General features: G+C 46.2%; 2 protein-coding genes across 6 annotated transcripts in view; one reads left to right on the forward strand and one right to left on the reverse strand.

The window, feature by feature from the left end:
- Window positions 1-9,927, reverse strand: part of Gsdme (gasdermin E) — a 61,089-nt gene extending 51,162 nt beyond the window's left edge. The window contains 1 exon segment of the mRNA XM_028892637.2: window positions 9,756-9,927. The gene's annotated coding sequence lies outside the window, so the exon portion shown is untranslated.
- Window positions 1-27,922, forward strand: part of LOC119086172 (MAGUK p55 subfamily member 6-like) — a 563,311-nt gene that overhangs the window by 187,123 nt on the left and 348,266 nt on the right. The window lies entirely within an intron of this gene.

The raw sequence follows: 27,922 nt of genomic DNA on the forward strand, positions 1-27,922 counted from the left end.
ACAATCTTCCCACCTCAACCTTGGAAGTTCCTGGTATTATAGGAGTAGCCAGCACCTGCTTGAGAGTTTATTTATTGTGGACATTCAGATGATCAAAGGGGAAACTACCATCTTGGACAGTGTCAATCATTATACAACATAAAAGAGAGTTCTAGAAGGTCTCACATTAGCAATTAAACATCCCGGCACAAAAGGTACTGATAGCATGTTTACTTAGAACTTGTCAAAACACGGATTTAACCAACCTTGAGAATGGAGACTGCAACCCTACCAAGAACCGGCCAGTCAGAGACCTGGGAATATTTGTTGACATAATGAGTTCCAAACATTCAATCAACAGCAGATTGGTGTATTAAAAAATAATTGCATTGTATTGAACACGTGTAGGCTTCACCCTTAAAACAATGCTGTAGTAAGCAAAAGACCAATTTTATAAACAACGTACAGGTGATTTAAATACACCAGATGCTGTGTGTAGGATGTGTGCAAACTGCACCATTTTGTTGGCTAAGAATGATGGTCCCACATTGCCAAGTCCAGCATGGCTTGATCCTGGAGACCGGCCTCAGTCATTGAGGAAATGGACAGACACACAGACACATGTTCAGAAAATCTGGTATCAGGTGGGCTGTCTCTCCCTGGCGGAACAGCATCTACAGCAGCAACTTGGAAACTCAGAATGTTGATTTTATATATCTGAAATCCAAATCGAGGGGGCTGGTTCATTGTACCCAGCTGAATAAGAGGCAGGCTCATGGCAGACAGCTGAAGAAGAAGATGGATTTAGTCAGTCTTGGGCAGGAGGGCTCCACAGGGAAGCAGCCTCGGTCTGGAGTCATCCGGGAGGAGGAAGCTGGGGTTGACAGTCTGCACACACTGTCAGCTTCCGCACTTGGCAGAAGAGGGCTTTGCCATCTCACTCTGAGCCTCAGAGGTTTTCCCTTCCCAGAGGTCTGAGGCATCAGGTCCTTGGCATGGTTGTGCCCCAGTCAACAAGACACACTCACTCAGAACTTCATCTGCTCCTTACACATTCACTCAGGGTTTCCTCCACTTCCCTTCAGTGGTACCTAGGGACCACTGCAGTTCTGTGAGAAGTCAAAGACAGATTTTCACTACATAGTGTGATCTTTCCTGCTCAGAAATGAGTACTAGCTAGCTATAAATTTTTAACCCAGAAATAACAGTATAGCCACACTTTAGCTGGAGAGAAAAAGGAAACCCGGGAAGATATAAAGGGAAAGTAGCATATTTAGTGGGCATGTAGGCTAGTGTAAGTTGGCCAGCTTTATGGAAGAATACCCTTGTTCCTTCCTCATAACAACATAAGAAAAAATTGGTAATAAATTGGGATTTCTTTGAAGAAAATAAAACCATAAAAATGGTAGGAAGTGCAGAGAAATATTTTTTGCAATCATAGGATAAAAGGACATTTATAAAGACAAATTGTAATCTGAGTAAATATTTGCAATATTTATTTCAAGAGGATTTATTTCAAAACAACTCTTAGAGGCCAGAGAGATGGCTCAGTGGTTAAAAGGACTCCCTCTGTTTCAAGCACCCCTTGGAGGCTTACACCTCTTGGGGAATTCCCTTTTGAGGGGGTCTGAGGCTCTCTTCTGGCCTCCTCACACACTGCAGATACCTGGCCCACAGACATACCGTGGAAACAAAACACCCCTATATAAAATAAAAATAAATAAATACCAAAACAAAATTTTACAAATCAAATACTTGAGTAGAAGAAACACTAAAAATTGTATGTTACCACACATAAACTGAACATAGTTGTATATATACAGATATGCACAGATTTCAAGCCACATATTTAATATTGCACGAAAAAATTGAAATGACACTAATTTGCTTGCTGTGGATATCATTCTGTATAAATAAAACACTGATTGGCCAGTGGCCAGGCAGGAAGTATAGGCAGGACAAGGAGAGAGGAGAATTCTGGGAAGTGGAAGGCTGAGTGAGGGAGACACTGCCAGCTGCTGCCAGGACAAGCAGCATGTGAAGACGCCAGTAAGCCACGAGCCACATGGCAAGGTATAGATTTATAGAAATGGATTAATTTAAGATATAAGAACTAGATAGCTAGAACCCTGAGCCATTAGGCCAAACAGTTTAAATAATATAAGCATCTGTGTGTTTATTTTATAAGTGGGCTGTCGGACTGCCGGGGCTTGGCAGGACCCAGAGAGAAAACTCTCCAGCTACATTTGCTTGTTAATTTTATTTTTGTTTCTTTGATTTTATTTAGGCTTTTTTAAAGCTGAGTATATAACATCCTAGGCTAGCCTCAAACTCATAATCCTCCTGCCTCATCCTCCCTAGTATTGAGATTACCATGGTAGCCATCACGCTCAGTGAAACAGCATAATGTTACAGCTAACTACAAACAAGTAAACACGTCTGATGACAAGAGCTGGCGTTTGTCTGTATTCTTGCCCTGGAACTTGGCCAATCCCTTGGTCTCCCAACACTCCTGGAGTTTAACAGCTGGGTGTAGACTTTACCCTGTCTGATTCACTTTCTTCACCACTCGCCTTCCCTGGGGTTTCAGAAACATCTGCCTCTCCCACCTCTGCAAAGCACCTCTTCCTTCGTCACGATGAAGCAGGAGCTGCTTCAGCTGATTCTTGTATAGTCAGGGTGAAAATAAATGTTAGAAGAGAAGCAAAGTTCCTGTTTGAACACGGCCTGCAAATACTATGACTAAGGCGCTTGCCTTCAATGGAACATTCACTTATTCTTTTGCCAAACTGTTAACTGAGTCATTCATTAAGAATTCTTGCATACACACTAGGTTCTGGGTTGAAGCACTTAAAAAACCACTAGGTTTATGCTGGGTTTGGTGACTCATGCCTATAATCCAAGCACTCAAATAAGCCAGAAAGATAGTTGTGAGTTCTAGACCAGTAGACCTCTCTGTCTCTGTCTCTGTCTCTCTCTGTCACACACACACACACACACACACACACACACACACACACACACACACACTACTTTATGGTAACTATTGGCAGATAATGGTGGAGAAGGAACAACAGAAAATCCTGTCCATTCAAGCGGACAAGGGCCCCAGTGTGCTAGGCAAGTCTGTGGCCTCCAGGCTGCACTTTGTAGCCAAGGAGAATCCGTGAGGGTTGTTGTGACAGAGCAGCATTTACAGAAGCAGGGGCCAAGGTGTAAGGGAGACCAGGAAGGCAAGGAAGGCTATCAGCAAGTTTCTAGTGTCCACGCTGGTGCTCTGCCGCCACCGCACCGACAGACTTAGAATGCTTAGGAGGCTTTGGGATTGACGAGCATTGTAAGACAGAGTTCCAGAATGGGGACATGACAGGAACAGGCAGGGAAGTCCCCTGGACCAGAGCCTGAAGGTCCATATACCCCTGTGCGAGTGTCAGATGAGCAAGATCTATGAAAGGGTGTGACCAGAGAGCAAAGGGATCAGCAAAGTCACTTAGGTCTTCTAAACCACACAGTGAGGTGAGGGCAGGCAAAGGCGCTTTGCTGCCAGATCTGACGATCCCGGTTCAATCCCAAGGCCCACAGAGAGGAAGGAGGAAACGGACACCTGTAAGTTTTCTTCTTACCTCCACAGCTGTGCGCGAGCGCGCGCGCGCGCGCGCGCACACACACACACACACACACACAATCCATAAATGCAAGCAGGGAGTGGGTAGGAGAGAAACAGCTTAGAAACGGATGCAAACCTATGGTACTCTAAACTGTCAGTATCCTAAGGGGGGAGATGCAGGCTTGGTGAATGCACTAGAACTGTGGTTGGGTGACCAATGATGACACAGGATAGGAGACCCACGAGGACGTCCTCCAGACAGTCCAGGCAGGTGGTGGGTGACGAAACGGCTCAGCCAGTCACCAAGAGATGGATTCAGGAAATTGAGGGCAGCAACTGCCACGGCTGTCCATGGAACAAGATGAAGGATTTGTTGTACCCAAAACAAAGAACTTTGAACAAAACTGGGTCTCCCCTTTGGTGTGTGAGAACTCATCCGGATGGTAGAACAAGCTATTTAAGTTCGCCCTTGATGTTGGGATTTTTTTTTTTATAGTCTCTAGATTCTTTTCTGAAACAAGCTGAATGGGAATTCACAAACCCATCTTCACATCAAAAGGGTTTCTATGGTGCTGATGTCAGGCTTGCTGTTAAAACAAAACAAAAAATGGAATCCAGCTGCTGTGAAGGCCCAGCTGTGGGAACAGCACCAACTCCCCAGAGGGTCAGCGGGTGAAGGGAGGGCACTTAAATTCATTTTTAGTGGGACTTTTTCTGCTTCCTCGAACAGCAAACCTGGCCAATTTCCTTCTTGACAGACTAAGTTGCTTAGGGAGTTACTGGGAGCCTGCTGCTCTGAAGGCCTGTCAGACCCAGGCTTGGCCAATCACGGGACTCCGTGAAGATGCTCTCCTGGTGCAGTTAAGGCTAGCACTTTCTTTTCTGTTGCATGTGGGTAGAATTTATATGGCACCAAAATCTATACTCCAAAAAATGCTAAGCACCCTGAACTTCCATTCCCGCCATGCTCTCCTCCGATTTGCCCATCACACCCCTTCTTCTACCGTTATCTGTGTGTTTCCTTGTGTAAATACGAGTGTAAAAGTCTGTGCATCCCTCCACACTTGTTTTTCTTATGTAGTGGTATAATCTATAGATTACGCAACACAAGCATCTTCTTGTTTACAGCTGCATACTACTCCTTCCCTGGGTGTGTTACTGCTGATTGGCTCCTGTCATATGTGGTTCAGCAGTTGATTTATTTTTTTTCCAATTTCTGCTATTTGAAAAATACTGCCATCCAGATGTGGTGGCTTAATCCTGTAACCCCAGTACTATGAAGGGAGGAGTACTAGAAGAGGGCATTGGGTCCCCTAGAACTATAGTTACTGAAATGGGAGGATTGTCATGAGTGTGAGGTTAGCCTGGGAAAATAGTGAGTTCCAGGCCAGTGTAGACTATAGAGAAACCATATCAAAAAGCAAACAACCAAACAAAATACCACTAAATATTCCTTCATAGATAGATGACTGGATTGGGAGACTAGCACCCTGAGTAAGAGATTGCTCAACAATGGGTAGGTACATTTGTGACTCCAGAGCATCTTTCCTTCTGCAGTCCAAGTAACAATGTAACTGCTATTACAGACCTCTGTCAAAATGTGTTACAGGGTCTGTATTAGCAATGATGGCCTCAAACTTTAGAATCTTTGCCAGTCCCGGAGGTGAAATTGAATTTCAGTGTAGACACAGATTGCATTATTTCAATACAAAGAAAACCAAACATCTGATATTTTCTTACAAGCCTTTAAAAAAGTTTCTCTCTTTCATAAAAAGCTGTTGGCTTTTCTATTGTTTTATTTGTTCGTTTATGTGTATGGCTGGTTTTCCTGCATGTTATGATGACTATGTACCATGTTTATACCCAGGAAGGCTAGAAGAGGGCATTGGGTCCCCTAGAACTATAGTTATTGAAGGTTTTGAGCAGCTATGTGAATACTGGGAATTGAACCCAGGTCCTTTGGAAGAGCAGCCAGTGTTCTTAACCACTGAGCCATCTCTCCAGCTGCTGTTGTTTTCTTTATATCTAGGATTTTTTTGTTTGCTTTTGCTATTGTTGTTGTTTACATATAATCTTACTTTTCAACGATGCATATTTGTATGTGCTTGTTTGTATGCCGTGTGAGTCCAGAAGCCCTTGGAAGCCAGGATAGGTCTTCAGCTCCCCCAGGGCTGGAGCCTCAGGCAACTATGAGTCAGCCGAAGTGGGCCTCAGAACCAAACCCAGGTCTTATGGACGAGCACTAGGCACTCTTAACCACCGGGCCGTCTATTTCTCTAGCCTGCTTGTTTTGTGAAACAGGGTCTCACAGTGATCCCAAGTTAGCTCTCACCTCCCCCCACCCTCCAGTCTGACATTACAGGCATGAGCTACCACACCCAGCTACCACACCCAGTTACAGGAATTTTGGTTTTGTTCTTAATGGTTTGGGGACAGAGTCTCAATATGTTCAGACTGGCTCCAAATCCACTATCCTCATGACTCGGTCTCCCAAATATTGAGATTACAGATGTATGTCATCATGCCTAGCCTGGAAACTTTTGCTATGAACAGAGGCATCAGGCAAACTACAGGCGAGACATTCAATGCAATCAAGTTTACGTCATGCCATTAGGAGGCCCCACATTGCCACAATCATCTCGATCACCCGAGGTAACTGACTAGTCAACGGAGATCTAACATGCACAGCTGTTCATAAGCGAAGGCGCTAGAATGACGGTTCTCAACCTGTGGGTCTCGACCACTTTGTGGGCTGCATATCAGATAGTTATATTACGATTCATAACAGTAGCAAAATTATAGTTATGAAATAGTGACAAAAGTAATTTTACAATTGGGAGTCACCACAACATGAGGAACTGTATTAAAGTGTCCCAGCATTAGGAAGTGTTTATCCTGAAATTCGCCAGAAAAGCCAGTTCTATCATTTTGGCCAAATTTAAGCAAGCTTTTATTAAAATTTTAAATACTGACCAACATGGAACTTGGTCAGGACCATCACCTGGAAACTTTACAGGTAAATGGCCCAAGATCCATGTTGACAGAGCTTATACGGGTAAACCAACAGGCCACTTTCTCATGAGGTTTTTTTGTTATTTTCTAAGAGCTACAACTCTCAGAATCCCAGGAAGTTACCTGGTCCCTGGACAGGTGTTATCTTTCAAGAACTCCAACTACCGGGACCCTAGGAAGTTACCTGGTCTTTGGGCAGGTGATGCTTACAGGTTAACTTCGGGTGTAACAGAAGGTTGAGAACCACTGATCTAGAACCTGATACAAGGACCCCACATTGCCCAATACACAGAAACATGGTTAAGTCTCAACTAACCAGAAGTCACACTTCAAATTCAAATTTCCATAATGCTCTAGCTTGGAAGTCCATGACAATAGACTCAGGGCTATGCATGTAAAAAAAAAAACCACAGGGCTTCACCTGAACCCTCACCCAGAGCTTAAGAATTATATTGGCAAGCTTTTATTCACCTGGCTGGCTGGCGGGCTTCCCAACCAAAGCAGACTAGAGCAGAGGCAGCCCATGTGGATGTGGTTAAGGACAAAGGAGGACTCTTCAGAAAAGAAGAAAGCAAGACAGCATTCAGAGTTGGCCAAGAATATTGGCCATTGGCTCCTGGGAACAAGGAATCTTGAAAGGAATGGCTAAGGTCGAGCGACGGTTGTATGAGAGAACCATGCCAGTGGGTCTGATTCAGTCTCGGGGAACACTTGACCTTGCGTATCAAGGGACCTTGTTCTTGCTCACTTTCTACTTAAGCTTCTTTTTCCTCCTCCTCTTCTGGTTTTTTTTTTTTTTTTTTTTTTTTTTTTTTTTGAGAGAGCGAGAGAGTTTGAGGCTGGCCTTGAACTCTGTAGCCTCCTGTCTGTTTCCCAGAGGTAGGAATAGGTTTCTTCTTCTGGTCTTGCCACAACAGGACCGGGGTTCTTGGGAAGAGACCACAGCAATGGATACACCAATAAAGAGCAGGGTCAACACGTACTGGGCTCCTGCTCATTGCCAGGTGCCGAGCAGGATGCCTTTGTGTGTTTCCTCATTTACTCTCCAACTCTCTGAAGCAAATGTTTTGCACATATTGCAGATGTGGAAACTGAAGGTCAAAAATGTTAAGTAATTTTCCCAAGATCTTGACAAACAGTCGCCTGTGAAGCCAGCCTGGTGCTGCTTAGGGGTGGACTTGTGTTCCCCCACTGAACGTGAACAGGGCATCCACATGAGTGAGACCACTATAATCACAAATCTTGGCAAAAAAAAACCCATGACTACTCTGGCACCATGACCAACTACAGACCAAGCACAAATGCTCTCCAAACCACAAAATGGCCAATACCACCTTCCTCCCGGTCCTGCCTGTAAACTGAGGCTGCTTCGTGACCAACCCCAGCTTCAGCCTAGCCCTGACAGGCTTTCCATCAAGCAATGGTTTGAGAAGAGATGCAATCAGAATCCCCCGCCCCCTTACAGTTAGCCTCTAGTCCGGAGCAAAGACTTCTCTCTGAAATCACTGGCAAGCCACATTCCCCTTGCTACAAGGAGCAATAAAATCCAGCAGGTCCAAATCCCAGTAGCTTTGACTAGGGGACCTTGAGTATCTACCAAGAGAATTAGTACTGAGCCAAGAAGATCCCCTTGAATCCAGAGCAGGTGCTTCTGACCACTCCGTTCTGCCAACCCTGGTCAGCTTTTTCTTTAATTTAGCTGCATATGATCCATCTGGGAAAGACAGTGTGTGTGGAAAGGCCAACTTTAGTTACGGTGGAGACAAAATCATTGCCTTGAAAAACGTATCTCTTCACCAATAGTATGTGAAATAAAGAAACAAATGATGATCAGAGGACAGGCGTGAGTCTGAACCGGCAGACTGAAGCAGGCGGCAAAGGATGTGGAGTGGAGGAAATGAAAGACTGTTAGGGACAGAGGAGGCCAGGGCTGTGGTGTACAGCCTACAGGTGGGTACTTGGAACTAGAAAGGCTGAGACAGGAGAATTACAAATCCAAGTCCAGCCTGGTCATCACGGGGATATGATGGCTTTAAAAAATGTTTTAATGAATCTTCAAAGGTAAAAGCAGCTGTGGTTGACTGCACACAGCTGTAATCCCACCACTGTTCCGGGAGAGGCAGAATGTTCAAGGGCAGACCAGGCTGCCAGGACACTTAGCTCAAAGATAAACGCGAAGATCCAGACACATAAAGCGGGGACCTCTCTAGCAGGCATCCACAGAGCTCAAGAACAGGAACACCCCGTGGACACGTCCTCTGAGCGGGGCAACCTGGGCAGGCAGTCTGGGTCAGTTTCCTCTCTCAGATCTCATCAGGAGTCGGGGCCCAGTTTCTCCCCAAAGCATTTCTTTGTAAGAAGTGCTTGTGGGTGATGGATGTTGAAGACGATTCATTTTATCCTACATCTAGATGCTGTTCCTCTAACCTTTCAGCTCTTTGCCTTCAATTCCCAGCTAGCTCTGCCTGGGGCGTGACAGCCCGGGCCCAGCCGCCCCAACATATCCTTTCTCACTTCTCTCCAAGTCTCATTCAGACTCCCAGTGAGTGGGTGACTGGCAGGATGTTTTTTGTTCAGGCTCCAGCAAAGCCCTAGAGCTGCCCAGGGAAAGAACCCCTCCCCAGTCCCCATTCCGGATTGAGGCAAAAGGGTCCCAGTGCCCAGGTTGGATTCAGTTACCCCAGGCCTGGCCGCACCCAAACCTGCCTCTGCCTGCCTCTGGCCTTTCTTCTCCTACATGCACACGCCTGGATCCTTCCAGACACCGGAGAGAGCTCAGAAGACAAAGGATGGATATGGGCGATGGATACGGTGGGGACATGATGAGGTGGGGTGCTAGAGAGCACCAGCGGCATTTGCCACATTCCAGGACTACCGGGGTGGCCACAAGCATGCTGGGAAGAGGCAAGGATGGGATGGAGACCTGGGCGGAATCGGACTACGGGCAGGACAGAGCAGCTGTCCCTGCTGAAGGGTGGAGGAGAAAAGGGGGGGGGGGGCGATTGTGCCCCAATCACCGGCTTCGGGAGGGAGCAAGGGGGTCCCCAGGGAAAAGGGGAGCTGACAGTTTGCCCCAGGCCGGGATACCACGGAGGGAGGAGGGGAGAGGAGCACAGGCGGAGCCCGCAGCACGCGCCCGCCCGCCGCCGCCACTTACCCGCGCGCTGCAGCTCGGTCCTGCACGTGCTCGGTTCCTGCAGGCGCGTTCCCGGGACTCTCAGGCGGAGGAGCAGGGCGGGCCCGGACCTTTGTTCAGTCCTGCCCCAGGGAGTCTCAGCGGGGCCACAAGCAGAGGCACCGCGCTGGAGGCGGGGCTGGACCCGGACTCGGGACCCTGGCGGCAGAGGCAAAGGCGCTCCAGGCAGCAGGGAGGCAGCTGCTGACAGACACTGCCTCTCTTCCTTCCGGGGATACCGGGGAGGTTGCCAACTGCCCAGGTCAGGCTTTGACTGAAGCAGCTGCTCCAGAGGAGGGAGGTGAGGATGAGCTGTGGGCTACTGACCACAGACGCCTCACCCCCTACCTCCCCACCCCCTCCCCACCCCACCCACACCCACCACCTTCCCCACACCCTGTCATGCCACCAGTAGGGTGTGAGTTGGCACAGTGGCCTTACAGTTCATCCAGGGAACTCAGTCCTTGGCCTTGGGGACCCTTGCACTTGCTTGGGGATTGGTGTTGTGAGGGTGAGCTCCCTGAAGGAGAACCAAGCCTGCCACCAGCGGTGACAAGGGAGGGGATTAGAGCAGAATGCTGTACAGTCTTTGTAGGGTGTTCTTTCCTGTGCGGTGAACAGCAGAAAAGAAAATCCGACCCCGACCCCCAGTCCCCAGATTTACACTCAGGGAATACAGCATTTCTTAGGAAGGAGCCCGGCAGGCGGCTACAGAGGAGGACTCTCCATTGATCACCTCACCACAAAGCCTGTCCTCGCCATTCATACTACTAGGGACCACAGGGACCCTCTGTAGCTCCTTACACACTTCACGGTTCTCCTTTGCCCCAGCCGCCCTCACATCACTACGCGTATAATACACAGTTCTTCCCTACGTTTTCATCTCATTGAGGACAGGGAGATGCTTTGCTTTGTTCACTGTGTCCAGCTCCAAACTTGAAACTTACTGCGTAGTAGATACTCAGCAAATTATGCTTGGATTAGAAAATAACTGGTGAGATGCCCAGTATGTAAAGGTGACAGCCTTCAAGTCTGACGACCTGGGTTCAATCCCCAGAACGCACACAGAGGAAGAACTGACTTCTGCACGTTATCGTCTGACCTCCACATGTGCACTGGTACCTGTACGTGTGCTCACATGTGCATATTATAGATAGGTAGATAGATAGATAGATGATAGAGATAAATGATAGACAGATTAGATAGATAGATAGATAGATAGATAGATAGATAGATAGATAGACAGATAGATGATAGAGATAGGTGGTAGACAGATATAGATGATAGATTGATAGATAGATGATAGAGATAAATGATAGACATAGATAGATAGATAGATAGATAGATAGATGATAGAGATAGATGGTAGACAGATATAGATATAGATAGATTGATAGATAGATGATAGAGATAAATGATAGACATAGATAGATAGACAGACAGAGATGATGGATAGATATAGATGATAGACAGATATAGATAGATACAGATAGATAGATAGATAGATAGATAGATAGATAGATGATGGATAGATATAGATGATAGACAGACATAGATAGATACAGATAGACAGACAGACAGACAAATACATGGATAAGTAGATAGATAGATAGATAGATAGATAGATAGATAGATAGATAGATAGATAGATGAGAGATTTTTTTTCTCAAATGGGGCATATGGGGATTATGAAGTTGTCTTCATAAGTTACCTAGTTTCAAGATTTTCTTTCTAGCAACTTAAGCCATGTAAGAGGATGAAGACTTATCAGTGTCCATTGCCTCCTGACCTGGGCAGTTAAGCTTCAGAGCATCCTCACCATTCAGTGCCCATCCTGAAGGCCCCAGCTCCCCACTTGTAATTGATATGCATAAGGGAGTTGTAGACAGTGGGTATCGGATGAATGAGTAATAGAAATTGCCAGAGTTGCCCCTCTGGTCCTATGCTTTGCCAATGTGACTAGGCAAGAAAGGCAAAGACAGAAAAGAAAGGAAAGAAAAGTCACTATTCTAGTCTGGTCAAGAGAGTTTTAAAATCTGTCATTGGTCCTTTGGGTTCATAAAATCATACACTGATGCTGTGGTTTGACTGTGTTCCCCAGAGTCTAAGTCTGGGCAGTGTTGAGAGGGGGTGCCCATAAGAGGTGGTTAAGACATGAAGGCTCTGCCCTCAGATACTGTTGACAAGGGAGTGGGTTGGTTACCATGGAAACTGGTTCCTATCAAAGGAGCTTGCCACCCCCTCCCCATCCCACCTGCCCCTTCTTCCCTTTCCTTCCACCTTTTTTCTTAGAATGACTGAGCAAGAAGGTTCTCTAGCACAACTTGACCAAGGACTTCTCAGTCTCCAGAACCGGAGGAAATAAAATCTGGGTTCTGTATCATTTACCCAGTCTCAGGAATTCTGTTCTAGCCTCACAAAGTCAAGTAAGAGACTTGTTAACTTAATTGTTATCATAGCTTATTGCCCCATGGCCTGGAGCATCAACCTTTGAGCAGCCTCATAACACCATGTTCAAGCAGTCCCCACCCTGATGGCTCATCCTCTAACTAGGTCACTACTTGAAACTGAGACCACATGAGTTTCTGAAGCAATGGTTCCTTCTTGTCTTCAAATTTTTTCACTCTTCCTATTCTGTGCAGTGGCTAGTCATTAAATGCCAGAGGGAGATATAAGCAGCTGAGATGGAGGTGACACTTTCTAGGTACTGTCTCTAGGCATGGCTGTGAGTTCTTTACATGTAAAGACAAACTTATCTAACCCTCATAACCAACTTTGGGTTCAAGTTAAACAAGGGGAGTGAGACTTCAGAAACTGGGAAGTAATGTCAGAGTTTAACTCAGGTACAGAGCATGGCATTCAGAACGTGGGTCTTGGGAACCGAACGCTGGTCCTCTGCAAGAACAGGATACACTCTTAACCACAGAGCCATCTCTCCAGCCCCATACTTTAATTCTTTAATTACACTTGTGCTTCTTGCTATCACTTTATTTGAATATTTCAGAGACCACAATCAAAGCAAAATGAGATTCTAATCTCAGACTCTCATCAGTATGCTCTGTTAGGAAGAGGGGGTGTGGGAACTCTCATTGGAGAAAGACTGGGGTGCTTATTGTTGGCAAGTATTTGCTTCTCAGAAGATTCATCACATAACTGTTTCAAGTTGCAGATCTTGCTAAATGCTCTACTATTCACTGGGTGTTCCCGGCTCTACCCCAGAGTAAGCTGATGCCTCAATTATCAATAGCTTCGTTTTGTAGCTTTAATCACTTCTTATAGCTCCCAGCTTTACAGGCTGGGACCTGGGGCAGGGCAGCTACACAACCATTCAGTTCCATGTGGCACTAACTGAGGTCCCTCTAAGGACTTTAACTGCTGATGGGGTAATGGTTTGGTCTGAAAGGTATAGAATAGCTTCGCCAATATTTAATCCCTTCAGGATGCTATAATAAAATAATATGGACTGTATGGATTATAAACAATAGAAATTTGTTTTTCACAGTTTGTCGTAGTTCATAATCAAGGGCTTAGCAGATTCTGTGCCTGTTAAAAATGCTTCATGGTTCTTAGATGATTTGTCACATGGTAGACAGTACCACTCTTGGATATAATCACCTATCAACCCCCCACCTCCTCATGTTATCACATGGCTAATTACACTTAGGCATATGGATTTTGGAGGAATACTGTAACACAAATTGCTAAACAGTCTTATTAATAGAAAACTTGGAGCCAGACATTGGAGTGAAAGCTGAAAGATCAGAGAAACGGAACAAGTCAGCCATGTTTTTTTTTTTTTTTCTTGGTTTTTTGAGACAGGGTTTCTCTGTGTAGCTTTGCGCCTTTCCTAGAACTCACTCTGTAGCCCAGGTTGGCCTCGAACTCACAGAGATCCTCCTGGCTCTGCCTCCCAAGTACTGGGACTAAAGGTGTGCGCCACCACTGCCCGGCTGCCAGCCACATTCTTACTTCTACAAAATCATCAGCCTTAAGGGAGTGAGTTCCTGTTTCCTCTCTCCTTATATACCCTTTTCTACCCTGCCATCTTACTTCCTGGGATTAAAGGCACGTGTGCCTCCCAAGCAAAGGCATGAGATCTCAAATGTTGGGATTAAAGGTGTGTGCTACCACGCCTAGCTCTGTTCCCAGTCTGGCCTTGAACTCACAGAGATCCATCTCTCCAGAGTGTCCTATTACTGTCTGGCCTCTAGGTCTAATCTAGTGGCTGGCTCTGTCCTCTGATCCCCAGATAAGTTTTATTGGGGTGCACATTATATCACCACAGAAAACAAACACTCAGAAGAATGACATTCTACCTCTCCATTAGGGAAATCACAATGCCTTTTCATAATGTTACAATCTAAGTCTTGGTTTTATTAAACACACAAAGAAAATTTCTGTTTTTATCTATTGTTCATGTACAAACAAATATCATCACTGAAGAAATTCGTAATGAAGACCAATAGTCATCCAGCAGATGTTGGATTTACAGAAACATTCCAAGCAATACAACTCAGAGCCATGCAAACTTCCCCCAGCCCGTTATTGTCAGCAGTGCTTACGTTCAGCACTCAGGCTCTCTAGATCCAGCACTTAGGATTTAGGCAGCATCTTGCTGACAAGTGTTTATTAGGGATATACCATGGGCGTTAGGGGAGACTAAAGATTCCCTCAGCCATCTTAGTTCCTACTTAGAATCCTTGTAACAAAAGCAGATTAACAAGAGAGAAACACACACACACACACACACACACACACACACACACAAATGTATTAGTGTGTAGCACACTAAATATAAAATTTAATATAAAAATGCGTGTGTGCCATATACATGTATATCCATACATATAGTGCATGCGCATGGGTGTGAAAATGCACACAATCACAGGGGAACATGAAGGGGACACAGAGGGTCTTCCTCTCTTGCTCTCTGCCTCATTAGTGTGAGGCAGAGTCTCTCTTCGAGCCAGAGACTTGATGCTTTGGCTGCCTGGCCAGCAAGCTCCTGGGATCTGTTCCTCTCTGCTCCTTGATGCTGGGTTTGTAGTCACCCAAAGCCAGCGCTATCTTTTTTTGTGGGTGCCTGAGATTCAAACTCGGGTCCTCATGTTTGAACAGCGAGCACTCTCACCTACTGAGCCCTCCCGTCGGCCCCTGGCATAGCGTCTTCCACAGAGAACAGTAAATCTGTAGGGAGAGAAGAACCGAGGCAGGCCATGGCAGGTTTCCAAAGGTGGGAAACTGTGGCAAGGTGAGCCCGTGTGGGAAACCAAGCACATGGAGGTTCACTTCCAGGCGCCTCCCATGCCAGCTCTGGGCTCACGAGTCTCCGATAGTCACCACTAGAGGAGAGTTCGTATCCTCCGCTCGTCAGAAAAGCAGAATAGACGAGCTGTCTCCCTGGTGCTGTTTGATTGCCCTGAGCTCAAAAACAACTATTATGGCTCATTTTGGTATGTTTTGGTGTGGCATCTCCTGATCTCCTGGAATGCCAAGCAGTGTACTAGCACTGAGGACATGAGGGTGAACATGGCGAATGTGGTCTTGGCTCTCCATGTCCATAGAGCTTTGCAGTCTTCTGCTGGCAAAAACAGAAGGGATGGGGTGCAGCGTTGGGGGAACTCCAGGCGGTGGTGTGTAGCACAGTAGAAGAACAAAGGTTAACTGCCCATGAAAAGGAAATTAGGGTATGGTGCAGCAAAATCAACCCCTGCTGCATCATAAAGACTCAAGTGCATGGTGGCTCATGATTTGCTCAGGGAGTAACCTAAGGTGGTTCCAGGTGTTGGGGGTGGGGGAGGGTGGGTTCTTCAGACACTGGGCTTGTGAAGGAAGGCTCTGCCATGGGAAGCTGCAGAGGGCATTAAGGGAGGACCTGTTGGCTCCCTGCCCACCTCCCTCTCCCCATGACAGATGTATATGAAACTGGCACATTCATTATTTACAGAGGCCAGCAGCTAGGCCCACAGTCCCTAACAACTGCAAAGGAGGCGGGCAAGGCCAGGTGTGGGCACAAGCCTTTAATTCCAGCATTCCGGATGAAGAGGCAGGTGGATCTTTGAAAATTAGAGGCCAGCCTGGTCCACACAATGAGTTCCAACCAGCCAAGGCTGCAGAGTGAGACCCTGCCTCAAAATTTTTATTTGTTTATTTACTCGCTTTTTTTTGGGGGGGGGGGTTCGAGACAGAGTTTCTCTGTGTAGCTTTGCGCCTGTCCTGGGACTCACTTGGTAGTCCAGGCTAGCCTCGAACTCACAGAGATCCGCCTGGCTCTGCCTCCCGAGTGCTGGGATTAAAGTTGTGTGCCACCACCGCCCGGCTACTCGCTTATTTATTAGTCTGTGAACCCTGTAAAAAGACAGCAGCAAATGCAGCTACAAAATGCCTTTGAGGACAAAGAAGCCTCGGCTGCCTCAGCTTTCATGGGCGCCCCATCTGGGACAGCCCAGACAGCTGGGCTGATTTCAGTTAAACAATGTAGCTTCAGTTTGTATAAAAAGTCTGTTTTCTTAAAAACTGATCCTTTCTTACTTCTCTGCCTGGTTAAAGAATCGCGGAGAGTGTAGAGAGACACTGGAGCTCTCATAGGCAAGGGGCTGGTGTTTTTCATCTAGAACAATTTATTACCAATAAAGCTTCCTAGCTGGGTTATAATTGGAGGGGGACAGAGGGAATTGTGTGCATAGTTGTTGTTTGGTAAGGCCCCTAAAAGGGCTAATTGCAATGGGGAAAGTAATTTGGCAAGGAAAAATTATCTTGGCATTTGACTCCATCCTGATTGCCTTGTAAACACACCAGCCAGTTATGTTTGTTAGTGTGGGCAGTGGAAGAGATAACATTTCCGGGAGCTGAATACCTTACCTGTGCACCTTGGAGCACACAGAAAGGAGTTGTTGTTGTTGTTGTTGTTTGTATTTTGATTTTCTTCACTGTTGGTAGACAGGGAGCATCTTTTCCTATTGTCACACTGAATCTTCAAGCTTTTCTTTCTCCTCAAAGGAATGTGCATGTTCACAGTGAGCCTGGTTTGTCTGGGCAATCTAGGCAGCCAGCAGGAAATGGGCACCCAGGAACTTCCGATTTCAAGTGGCTTTGCTCTCTGCCTTCATTGGCCAACTTCCTCATACTAGAGATAAGGAAAGCCCCAATGACCTCAAAAGCAAATGCCAGTGCGGATGCTGACTGAGATGAGGCTGTGCTGTGGCTTTGGAAGTCACACAAGTCTTGTCTGAGCTGCCTGCTCGCTGTCTCTGGTCCTTCAAGCCCCAGTCTCCTCGTCTGCAGAGATGATAACACCCAACTCCCAGGGTCCCTGGGGCTCCACTGCTGGGCACTCACTGGGATCCTGATAAATAGTGACTAAGGTTATTAATGTCCATGCCCTAGATCTCTATTCAATTTTGCAAAGAGCACTGAGGACTCCCTGGGCACTTGAACACATGCCTACAACTGGCTTGCTCAAGGGCTGAAAAAGAACCCGGTCCTCACCAGGGAAGGAACAGCTGTGGATAGATGTGCTCCAGTGTCCCACAAAGACCTGCCTCAGGCCAGGACCTTTAGGAGAAGGATCCACACAAGGCAAGATGGCAGGCTAAAGAAACTGTGAGGTTCTGCTTCTCTTCTCTTCCTTCTCAAGCCAAAGCCCACCCCTCAGAGAATGCCGACATCCCCTCCGGGAACTAGAAGTAGTTGAAACATTTATGATATCTCTATGATTCCATAGAGAGGTCATACTGCAATACTTATAGTGAGACATCCCCGTTGGCCTAGGGATGTAGCCCAGTTGGTACAGTGCTTGGCTGGCATGCAGAAACCCCGGGGCCCCATCCTCAGCACCAAATAAACAATGTAGGCGTGTGGGCACTTGGGAGGTGGTGGCAAAGGATCAGGAGTTCAAGGCCAGCCTTGGCTACATATCAAATCAGAGGTGACCTTGGGCTACACGAAACCTTGCCTCAAAAACAAAGCAAGAATCTGAAGAAATGACCCAGTGAATAAAGTACCTGACATGGAAATGCAGGACTGGAGTTCAGACCCCCAGCACCCACAAGTAAGCCGGAAAGAACACAGCAGCCAGGCAGCCCAGCACTTGGGAGGTGGAGACAGGTGCCTGAGGAAACTTGCAGGTAGTGTAGCCAAGGCAGCAAGCTCCGGGTCCTTCAGGAGAGGCTGCCCAGATAAATGAAGTGGGGTGTGACGGAGGAAGACAGTTCATCAACCTTTGGTCTCCACAGATCTGTGAACATGGGCAAGAGGGCACTGCCATGTAAACACAGGCCAGCCTGAACTATATAGCAAGTTCCAAGGTTTTATGGGCTAAAGAGGAGACCATCAGAAAAGAACAATACAGAACAACAAAACAACACAAAGGGAATGATGGAGTCTGGCAAAACTGATTCTAGGCCATAGTCCATACTGGAACTTTTGACTCCTACCTGATAGGTAGATTTGGGATGAATCAAACATCTAAATATTAACTTTGGTCTTCGCCCTTTTACTTTCCTGCTGATTAAGATCCAACCATTCAAAATAGGTTATTCCTTGATTTTTGCACACAGTGTTTTGTTTTGTTTTTAAGACTGGGTCTTCCTGTGGTGCCCAAGTTGGACCCCACTTCTCTATATGGTCAAGGCTAGCCCTGGACTCTGAGCGTTTCTACCTCAGGATCCTGAACGGTGGGACCACAAGCATACAACATCTTCCCAGCTCTTCAATTCTACGGAGTTCTGATAGTGACTCCTAGAGCAGCCCTGTGGTCCACTCAAGTGATTTACTGTGTCCCATTTTGATATTAAAGTACATTATTTTGATTGGGCTGATAGCACAGGTTTATGGCCACAGCAGTCAGGAGGATCAAGAGTTCAAGGTTAGCATGCACTATAGCAAGACTCCCTCCCCAAACAAACCCAACAACAAATCCAAAACAAAATACTAGCCAATCAATGCGACAGACAGACAAAAAAAAAAAAAAAAAAAAAAAAAAAAGGCAAGAAGAGGTGAACGAGCAACCAAAGGAGACGTTTCTATGAATTCTAGACACTGGGTTTCCTGTAACGGCAGGAAGAAAGGTATAGCGTGGTCTTAGAGGAAATTCCAAGAGAGGAAAGAGTTCTAAGCACTTCCTCTTGTTTCTAGTGATGACTCCACCATTTCTTGTAAATTGCCCCAAACTACAATCATGCTAGAATTAAAAAATCTGGGATAAAATTACATTTAAAATCTTTTATTATCCAATATGTGCAACAACCTAAAACATTTTCCTACATCACAGTTTGGAACCAGCTTCCTCTTTTATAACTTGTCTGATAATTCCCTATTATTAGGCAGTCTAGAAAAAGTGCTTTCTATGGCTCCCAGACAGGTTTATACGATCCTTTATTAAATGCCATCTGCTTTTGCTTTATTAATGTTTTATTAAGGACCATCTGGTTGTCGCTACAAATCATATAGCTCTTGGCTGAGTTGGTTATCACCATCAATAAATTATGTTTTTATTATTAGCAAGAGAACTTAAGCTGAGTAGTGGACTGGGCAGAGGACCAAGAGACCCACGTTCCCAACCTGCCCCCTGCTAGTCTTGTGGCCAGCACAAAACCTTGACCTGTCTGGGTTATGTGGTGTTTCACCTCAAAATAGAGGGTCGGACCCATTCCCCAGTTACAGCAAACACAGCTCTGTGTGCCAACCACCCAGCAGCTCAGGGAGGGATGCTGTTGGGGAGGCTGGGGCTGCTGGGCTGCTGGGAACTGGTGAATAGACATGGGGAAGGGAAACAGCATCAAGTGGAGCATTCCAGACCGGAAACCAACTGGAGAGATGAGACCACTTCACTGGGAAGGATTCTCAGGACAATAGGATGGTATGGGGGCATGGTTTAGGCATTTAAAAACAAACAAACAAACAACAACAACAACAACAACAAAAAACCATTTCTTTTTACTTCTCTTTTTTTACAACTCAGGCTGGCTTCACATTTGCTGTGTAGTCAACGATGGCCTTGAACTTCTGATCCTCCTTCTCCACCTCCCAAGAGCTAATATTGTAGCCTCTGCCAGCATGCCCAGATAGATCTTTTCTCTACAGTGTAGAGTCCTGACCATCTTCCTCCCGTTCTTGGTCTTAGCTTGGCAATCTTTGGAAACACTCAGCTCGATCTGGCTAACGGATGGGTCTCTTCAGTGGGTTAAACACACACACACACACACACACACACACACACACTCTTCCTCTCCCTTCTCTCTCTTCCACTTTCCCCTCCATTGTGTGTGTGTGTGTGTGTGTGTGTGTGTGTGTGTGTGTGTGTGTGTGTGTACATGTATGCACACGCATACATGTGGAGGTCAGAGGACAACTTTTAGGAGTCACTTCTTTCTTTCCACCATGTAGGTTCTTGGGCTCAAACTCGGTCACCTGGCCTGGTGACAGACATACTTACCCACTGAGCCATCTCTCTGGTCCTAAACATCACTGTTGAATCAAGGTGTGTTTGGCACCACACGTGGGTAGCAAATGAGACTACACACTGAGGCCTGAGGTCTTTGAGATGAGTCTTTGGTTGGTTACCGAATGAACACATTTTATTTTCTGTCTGTGATAGGAAACCATGGAGATGGAGAGCACTGCCATGGGGCAATCTAGTCTTATTTTAATTACTTATTAAATTACCACCAGTTAAAACATAGGTGAGCTTATACTAAATTCCATATAATAAGTTGTAGTGGATGATATTTTGTTAGCTCCATGGATGGATGAAGATAAGGAAGAAAAACCCACCCACCACACTAGCTAGATCTTGGTAGGTGCAGATTCTCTCTTGGGCGTGGGGGTGGGAGGTGTGTGCAGCTCAGAGCTCATGTTCTAGTTGGCAAAATGACAATAAGGAGGACGAATAAAGGAAAGGCATGGATGGCAATGGCTTGTAAGGAGCTTGGATACATCGCTTAAAACTTAACAAATAAGAATGGGAAAACATCCCAGCCCTTGGGAGGTAAGGTAGATGAAGAGTTCAAGGTCATCATTGGCTATATAGTCAGCCATGTACAGCATCATGTACCCAGGACAGTCTGGGTACATGAGACCATGCATCAAGAAAACAACCAAACAAAATCCCTATTCTACTACCATCAAGTAAAAAGCTGACTAAGGATCAGGGGATGGGCTCTGCTGGGAAAGTACTTACCTAGCATGCATGCATCCCTGAGTTCATAAACAGCACATGGTGGCATACATGCCTATGATCCCAGCACTTGGTAGGAGCAGAAAGGTCAAGAGTTCAAGGTGATCTGTGGCTACATAGTAAGTTGGAGGCCAGCATGTACTGTGTGAGACCCTGTCTCAAAAAAAAAAAGAAGAAGAAGAAGAAGAAAGGAGGAAAGAGAGAGAGAGAGAGAGAGAGAGAGAGAGAGAGAAGCTGGACAAAGTGAAAAATCATGTTTTCCTTGGGTCTCTTAGGGATCAGAGTTTCCTTGGGTCTCTTAGAAAAGAGGGATCAAAGAGCAAACCTCTCTCCCAGAAGGACAGACAGACACAGAAAGGCACAGCTATCAGAACGGACACCCCAGTGGGCATTGGCATGGCTTCGGGAAAGCGTCTGTTGTGATCATCAGTTGCCAAGGCTTAGGGTGCACCCCTCCATGAGTTAAAACTTCCCCCACTACTATGATTTTCATTCTAAAATGAACCAGATTCTTTTTAGCAATAGGTTTTTGATACAAGGGCCCATTTCTCCCAGACTGGCTTCAAACTCATGGTGTACCCCACACTGGCCTTTAACCCCTGAATATCCCTGTCTCTGCCTCCTAAGTGCTGGGATTACAGGCCTGAGACTCCAAGTCTGACCCCACCGAGGTGCATCCAGAGACTGCCCCAGAACTTCCCCTTGTGTTGCTAGAGGAGAAAAAATAAGGCATTTTAAAGACACCAGATAAATTCTTTTTTTTCTTTCTTTCTTTTTTTTGCCTTTTTGGTTTTTCGAGACAGGGTTTCTCTGTGTAGCTTTGCGCCTTTCCTGGGACTCACTTGGCAGCCCAGGCTGGCCTCGAACTCACAGAGATCCGCCTGGCTCTGCCTCCCGAGTGCTGGGATTAAAGGCGTGTGCCACCACAGAAAAGCGATTTTGAGACTGGAAGGATGTCTTAGTGGTTAAGAGCACTTGCTGCTCAATCATGAGGACCAGGGTTCTGATCCCAGCTCACATGTCAGGTGGCTCACAAATGTTTGTAGGCCCAGCTCCAAAGGATCTGATGCCATCTTCTGGCCTCGGGTGCTCTTCAGGTACTGACACACACATGTGAGTACACACATAAATAAAACAAAATAAAACATTTGTTAAAAGAAAGCTATTTTACTAGAGCCAAAATCATCGAGGTCTTTTGAAATCACTGCTCAGCTCCATTGCCCCTGGGTCTTCTGCCCTTTTACCCAGGACAGCACCCCAGCTTGCAAGAAAAAACTACCAGGTATACCAAACTACATCTCTTCCGCTAGCCTACCCTTGAGTTGTCTCCTTCATAACTGGGCAATAGTGAACAAGGACTGTCCCGAGTTCTGTGTCAGCCATTCCAGGAAGTAATTGAAAGTGAGGAGAGAGTTACAGGGACCCCCTTCCTCTTTTCGCCAAGAGACACAGAAGCACAGAGTCACATAAGGACAGGGTAGTTGCAGCTGCTGTCCGACATGGAGACGAGCTATGAGACTGAGCCCTTAGCCTGTGACGTCTGCACATGCATGGGGGCTGGCATTAAGTTGAATTGAATGGTTGAATACACAGCCACTGGGAGAGAACTGGAGAACAGAACTGGGGTCAGAAACTACCTCAGAAAGAATCCGAGACCGATGCTAGCAGGGAGATGAGACTCTCAGAGCTCAAAGCATGCTGGAGATGAAAGGCCCTGTACAGCCATGGAGACTGCCTTTGAGGGCTCATTAGAGCACAGGACACAGACATCCTCCACGCTCGCGGATATGTTGATAAAAATGTAAGAGCCACAGAGAGAATAAGCCAGAAGAAATACCCAGAGCAATGGTGACTGAGAAATTCTCAAATTAATGCCGTCAGTTATAAAACCACAGGCCCTGAAATCTTATAGAACACTAAACAGGATAAATGGGGGCTAGGGAATGGCGGGGAGGACACGGAACACAGAAAACACACACATACACATCTAAGGCACGTCAGGATCGGGGGTACATAGAACACAGAAAACACACACACACACACACACACACACACACACACACACACACACACACACACACCCCTAAGGCATGCCATAAGAACACTGCAGAAAGACAAAGATAAATAAACATATTCTTTTGGAGTTTTCCTTCGTTTTGAGACGGGGTCTCACTTGCAGCCTTGGCTGTCCTTGAACTCAGAGATCTACCTGCCTCTGCCTCCCCAGTGCTGGTATTAAAGGCATGCCACCCTAGTTTCATTTCTTCCTGTAATTAAAATACTCAGACAAAACAAATTTAATAGAGAGAGAATTTATCCCACTTATAATTCTGGGTCACACTCCAGTGTTTCCAGGAAGTCAAGGCAGGAACTTGAAATAGCTGGTCACATGCAGAGTCAGGGAAAAGAGAATGAACTGCTGAGAATGAACGCAAGCATGCCTACTACTGGATTATCCGATTCTTACACAGTGCAGGGCCCCAAACCAGGGGCGGTAGGTACTGCGTCTTCTCTCAACCCAGGCAATCAAGACAACCCCACAGGCTAGCCTTATCTAGACAGTTCCAGGCTGAGATGTCTTCCCAGGCAATTCTAGGGTGTTTCAAGTTGACAATTAAAACTATCATGTGGCACTTTTATTCTTTCCACTCTACTTCTTTCTTCCCCCTCCCATTTCAACCAAAAGACTTTCAGTTAAATTCAGATGAGTGCTTGAATTTTTGATAGCACACCAAAGCTGCTTTGGTTTCTTTGTGGTCTGGAACAGGTCCCTTGGTCATTTGAATCTGAGGACTTTGGCCCCACACCTCCAGAATATAACCCTGGTCAGTATTTACAGAACAATACAGGAATATGCCCTTAAAAACTTCAAAATGAGCATGCACATTGTCCTGGGAGATCTAACATGGAGGCTTCATGTTTTCTTGATGTCTAGATAGAGTTAAAATCATCCAGGAAGCCAGTTGGTGATGGTGGTGCATGCCTTTAATCCCAGCACTCAGGAGGCAGAGGCAGGCAGATCTCTGTGAGTTTGAGTCCAGCCTGGTCTACAAAGCAAGTTCCAGGACAGCAAGGACTACAGAGAGAAACCCTGTCTCAAAAAAACAAAAGCAAAAACTGTCCAGGACCCTAAAGCTAGCTGAAAGGGGCACAAGAGACTCCCATAACCACATCGGGTGGCTCACACTGGGTTTGAAGCCCCCGCCTTGCTTCCAGGGGCACGTGCACATACAAAGAAACACAGGGACACACACACACACACACACACACACGCACGCACGCACGCACGCACGCACGCACGCACACACGCATGCACGCACGCACACGTATACACCCAAACACAGACATTCACACTGGCAGATAAAAGAGATAAATCTGTTCTCTAAAAGGAGGAGTCTAAAGAGATGGCTCAGCAGTTAAGAGCACTTGCCGCTCTTCCAGAGGACGCAAGTTCAGTCCCAACACCATGGGGACCAGCTCATAACCGCCTGTAACTCAAGCCCCAAGGGATCCAGTGCCTCTTCTGACCTCCACTGTGTACCTGCACTCAAGTGCACATACACTCACACAGAATCACATGCATACACACAAAAGGAGAATAAAACCTTTATAAAATAAATTTTATAAAAAAGGGAAAAAGCTATGAAGTTGACCTTAACAGATGAAGGATCTAATTGAAGAGGCTTGGATTATTCCCGGACAACCATCACCCAATGTGGAGCTATGTGGTAGGGCACAGACACATGGAACCCTGTGCTCTCAGACCCTGGGTCACTGTCCCGGCTTAGGGATTCCAGACTCAAGGGAACATGCAAGGCAGAGCTCAGCAGTTAGCCTAAGATGCTCTTTCCCTCATCTTCATTTCTGAGGAATCTGTCCTGTGCATCCTGGAAATGCATCTGTGACTATACAGTTCTCCTATCTGCTTTAAAGATGTCAATTCCATCCGGGCTGATAGCTTGGGCTGTAAGGGAATCTGTGTTTACCCTCACATCGCTGATACAGCTGGGCTCCAGTCCTGCCGGTGATTTAGGCGTCTTCAACTCTAAGTGGTGACATACCAAGTTAGATCTGACGGCTTAGGATAAAAGTGCCATTATCAGTGCACATTTCAGTCAAAATCCTAAATCCAAATACCCATGACCTTCATTTTAATGTGGCTCATGACTAACTCATTTTAATTGAATTCATATTTGATGTTGACGACAGTTCACATTGTTCGTCCATTTACATAGCCTCTCAGCTTCAGATACATTATGCATTATCTAGAGAGTTGTCATGGCTAATTAATAGTCTTAATCATGTTGGATTAATGGTCTTAATCATGTTGAACTTCTTAGTACAGACAGACCCCTCTCTGCCCATTCCTCTAAACGATTTTCCTAGTCTTTTGAGACAGGGTCTCAGTGTAGCCCAGGCTGGCCTCAACCTAGCTGTATAGCCAAGGACAACTCGGAACTTCAGATCTTCTTGCCTCAACTTCCTGAGAACTAGGATGAGGTTACTGGTCTGTGCTCTCATGCCTGGTTTTTTGTATCTTTCCTTTTCTCTCCCCCTTCTTTCTATCTTGTTAATTTTGATAGCACTGAGAACTGAACCCAGCCAGCACTTAGGAATGCTAGGCAAACACTGCATCACCGTGCCCCACCCCAGCCCTTCTCCCCCTCTTTTAAGAGTCTCTCTGTGTCTTCCAAAATCACCTGGGGTTGGCTGAGTGTCGTACATTACATTGGGCCCTGGTATGTACAGGCCCTGAATCTGGGGATTTAACTAGACAAGAACAAAGAATCTGTGGGGAAAAACTGAAAAACTTTCACCTCCATGGAACATAAACAGACTTCTTGTCATTGCCCTAAACAACGCAGCATAACTGTCTACACCAAATAGTAGTTGTATTATGTTAGCCATTGTTATTTAAAGCAGCTGAGAAAATACATGCAGGCTATCTGCAAATGCTGAGCCAATCTGGATGAGGGACTTGAGCATCCGTGATTTTAGAATCTGTGTATACCCTGAAGTCAATGTCCTGTGATAGCAAGAACTGTGTACCATAAGCAATACATCCCTGAACGAAATTTCCTCATTCTATCACCTCCTTCCAAGCACCCTACCAACTAAGCCACACGCCCAGTTTCCACCCTGCAGCCTTGAAGAAGTATGGGAAAACAGGACTTTTTGAGGGACTCTTTGTGAATGAGGACGGACCTCCAGTGTCCTTCGAACCCTTGATCTTTGTCAGCCCTGGGAACCTCTGCAGTTTCCAAGGTCACCAGAAGACCCGGATGCCATAATCGCATCTTCCCTGTGTCCAGCACAATCTCTGTTAGTTGTCCATTCAGCTTTGTCTTTTCATCTTAAATTTCCCTGGGTTCCAGATGTGTGCCTGGGATGCACAGATGTCTTGAAATGGGAGATCAAATGTATGTGAGATCAAAGTGGAGAACAAACCATCCTGCAGGTTTTTTTTTAATTAAAAAAGTGTGTGTGTGTGTGTGTGTGTGTGTGTGTGTGTGTGTGTGTGTGTGTGTGAACATGGGTGCCAATACCTGCAGAGGCCAGAATCAGGTGTTCTAGGCAATTGCAAACACCCTATGTAAGTCTTAGGAACATAACTCATGTCTTCTACAAGAGTAGTACGTGCTTGCAATGACCAAGCCATATCTCCAGCTCCTGTTTATGATTTTGAGATAGGGTCTCATGTACCCAGGTTACCTTCAAACTCACCAAATAGCCAAGGATGGCCTTGAACTCCTGGTTCTCTAGTCTCTACCTCCCAATTGCTGGAAACTATAGTGAAGGGGATAAAATTCAAGCTTCTGTACATGTAGGCAAGCACTCTACTAACTGAGCTCCATCCCGAGGCCACCCTGCAGTCTTCAGGAAGAAGGGGACTCGGGAATTAGAAGGGACTCCCAGGTCTTTTTCATCCTTCATCTCCCCCATAACTTCATCCCACAGCGCTCTCTATTCCTACCGTTCATTTGCTGCTGAACACCAATGTGCCGAAGTTGGTGTTCCCTCCCTCACCTTTCACCTGGAACCCCCAAACTCACTTCTAGCTTTAAAACTGTGCATCCACAAACTCGCCCATGCTTACTGTTGTGGTGAAGATGTACAAGGTCCCCAGAGGCTCATGTGTTTGAACACCTGGTCCCCAGATGGTGGCGCTGTTTCGGAAGACTATAGAGCTTTCAGGAGGTGGAGCCTTGCTGCAGGAAGTCAGTCACTAGATGCTGGCTCCAGGTTGTGTCTACTCTTTGCTTCCTGACGGCAAGTGAAATGTCACCAGGTGTCACACACTCCTGCCACTATGCCTTCCCCAGCATGGTGGACTATACCCTCAACTGGAAATCCAAAGAAGCTCTCCTCCCATTGGCTTGCCAAATATGGGGTCACAGCAATGGAAAAGTAACTAATCCAGTTGCTCAGTTTCCTTGGGACAGGTCCAGGCATGGAACCTAGGCCCTGGTTGACATGTATACAAACAATACCAGGGAAGGCATTCTGTATGGAAGGTGTCACTGAACCATTGGGGAAACAAGAAACCAAAGCCAGCAGCTGTGTCTTGCACACTAGGTGGTCCCGGGAATCCATCTCTCTGGTTTCCTGTTCTTTTGAGCTTAAGATGTCATAGTTTGCCAGGCGGTGGTGGCGCACGCCTTTAATCCCAGCACTCGGGAGGCAGAGGCAGGCGGATCTCTGTGAGTTCGAGGCCAGCCTGGTCTACCAAGTGAGTTCCAGGAAAGGCGCAAAGCTACACAGAGAAACCCTGTCTCGAAAAACCAAAAAAAAAAAAAAGATGTCATAGTTTATCAATGAGCACAGCCCTTTCCTAAGGAACTATAAGGCCAGGCTTTGTGATCATAAAATATTGTGTGCCCATCATATCTAGTCCTAAGAAGGCAGATAATTTAGATTCTCAACTTCGGAACATGGAAGAAGCTAAATTTAGATCATCTGCTATGGTTCTACT

This window comes from Peromyscus leucopus, chromosome 3 (genome assembly GCF_004664715.2).
Source record: "Peromyscus leucopus breed LL Stock chromosome 3, UCI_PerLeu_2.1, whole genome shotgun sequence".
In the NCBI taxonomy this organism is placed as follows: Eukaryota; Metazoa; Chordata; class Mammalia; order Rodentia; family Cricetidae; genus Peromyscus; species Peromyscus leucopus.